Source organism: Lytechinus pictus, chromosome 2, assembly GCF_037042905.1.
Source record: "Lytechinus pictus isolate F3 Inbred chromosome 2, Lp3.0, whole genome shotgun sequence".
NCBI lineage: Eukaryota > Metazoa > Echinodermata > Echinoidea > Temnopleuroida > Toxopneustidae > Lytechinus > Lytechinus pictus.
In genome coordinates, this window is record NC_087246.1 from 58,532 (window position 1) to 61,395 (window position 2,864).

Genomic DNA, 2,864 nt, shown 5'->3' on the forward strand with positions numbered 1-2,864 from the left:
TTAAATTGAAAAATAAAAAATGATTATTGTAGTATACAGGTAACAATTTTTGTATTAAACTTACCTATTAGCTAATTTGAAAGCTTAAAAACCTACCGCACAGAAATGTTGTTAGCGCTAACAGAGCACTAACAGCACTGTTAGCGAGGTTTTGCCCGCACAGAAGCATAATGTTAGCCCAATCACTAGCTAGCGCTGTTAGACTAACATTACAAGGTCGCACAGAAGCTAACATCAGCGCTAATGTTTGAACTATTTACTAACAGTGCCAAGGGCACCGATAGTGACAATGTTAGTGAATATCTCTTGCCTGTCTTGTGTAAAACTTGTCTCCTTTTTATATCAAGTGCTTTAAAATAGACCTAGATAGATTAAAAGGGTACTCCAGCCCAGGGGCGGATCCAGTTTCTTCCAAAAGGGGCCCGGAAAGGGGAGAAGGCACATTTTCCGGAGAAAGAGTTTGACAAGCAAAAAAAAAATGTTTACATACAAGTACATCTAATATTGAAGTTATTATTGTCCCAACGAAAATTGACATGCAAAAAAAGGTCTTTGATTGCTTCCAAAGGGGGAGGGCACACTTGGATAAAAATGGCTGGCATGTTTACATTAAAAAAATTTATTATTGCTTTGGATCCGCCAATGCTCCAGCCCCCAATACGTATGAGAGAAAACAGAATGAAATTAGATGAAAAGACTGTAATTACAATCAATAACAGAATTCTTCAATGGAAAATAATGAAGAAAGATAAATAAAATATGAATTTTATTGAAGTGAACACTACAGTATTTTTGAAAGCATTGATGCCTATCCATGCCACCATGAATATCCTATAATAGAATTACGAAGCCAAGTCCCATTTTGTTTTTTTCATGATTATCATTACTGCTGTTATTACCTTGTTTCCCCCCATTAAGAATACCAATGATTATGTACATTTTGTGATTATGATTGTGATTGCAAAACCAATAAGTCTTAAATAGAAATGGTCCCATACCTCATTCCCCTTTTCCTGATTTTACCGTGAACTGGTAAATTTATGTTTCAACATTACATGTAGGCCTATGTAAAACTTGTTAATGGTCATGATGATTACTAAAGCAGTGGTCATATTTACTTTCCACTGTTGGGACAAATTCAGTTTAAATGAACATAATTTCATATATACAAATTAATAAGTGGGGAAATGACAAATGACATCATCAGCTCGCCTATAGTACATATAATATAATTTTTACGTAAGTTATGCAAAACTATATCACATTTTTTAAAATGCACTTTTTAAATTTTGTTATTAATGTTCAATTGTTTGTATGACTATACTCCACATCCTGCTTCCGATACACCTCCATAGAAGGAATTCATTATTCCACTCTACGAGCACACCTATACAGCCCCCTTCCCCTATCAAACAATTATTGACTTTTGCTGTTAATAGATCATTTTTTCATCGATTGTAAGGTATATGTATTATGTTAAAACATGGACCTACTATGGTTAAAATAATCAGAAGTCAGTAATTAACACTGCGGTACAATGTCATCACAAAGTAGGAATCAATGGTGCAAATCCGAGCCCCGGTTTAATGAGAATAATACATTGAGCCTATGGGATAAAGGCCCTTACATTGTATCAATCCGCACATCATCACTTTATTATGTCATAGATTTTGCCTAACTATAAGGCTCAAACCCACTAACAACACCTGTGCCTTCCAGCGCTTTCTGTACGTTCATTCTGCTCATGGTGTTAGTGGCTGATTTGTTAGTGACTTGTTAGCGCTAACAACACCTTCACTAACAGTGTTTCTGTGTGGTCGCTGTGTGGGGAGGAGTATTGTCGGCCGTGGATTGCACGATTGCAGCGAAAATCTGCACAAAGGTTGGTCAGTTGCAAATTGATATATTTTGTATTCATGAATTAATTATGCTACATGTAATTTATTCCAGAACTCATACTTTTTGATACATGATGGTCCCCCCACCTCTCGAGGCTTCACGCAATATTTCCGAAATGCAAAAGATAGTGCCGCAAAATTTATGATTTTTTTCTTTGTAGTCTCGCGCAACTTTTGATACCGAATTCGCAACATACGGGTATAGCACCGCGACCTCGCATGACTTTTTTTAGACAATGTCATGCCGAAAATGGCGAATTTTTATACTTTTTTGTAAAATGTCTATTGGAGATGAAATTAATAAAAGGGTGATTATTTTTCATTCTAATGGGTCTGCTTAATTGATTTAGGATTTAATTTAGTTGTTAAATGGTTTGTAATAAAACAAAGAAATACATAAGGAAAAAATTGGCTTTTGCAAATTTTCTTTGTGGAAACCTTTAAAGGACAAGTCCACCCCAACAAAAAGTTGATTTGAATTAAAAGATAAAAATCTGACAAGCATAACACTAAAAATTTCATCAAAATCGGATGTAAAATAAGAAAGTTATGACATTTTAAAGTTTCGCTTAATTTCACAAAACAGTTATATGCACATCCAGATCAGTATGCAAATGAGGAGACTGATGACGTCATCCACTCACTATTTCTTTTGTATTTTATTATATGAAATATTCTAATTTTCTCCTTATTGTCAAGTGAGACAACGATTAATTCCTCCTGAACATGTGGAATTAGCATTTAATACTATATGGTTCAGTCAAATTGCTCCTTATTGTCACATCTGTAAAAAATGAAATATTAAACAAAAGAAATAGTGAGTGATGGACATCATCAACCGACTCACCTAGTTGTGCATATCACTGTTTTGTGAAAATAAGCGAAACTTTAAAATGTCATAACTTTCTTATTTTGATGAAATTTGCAGCGTTGTGCTAGTTTGATTTTTCTCTATTTATTCAAATC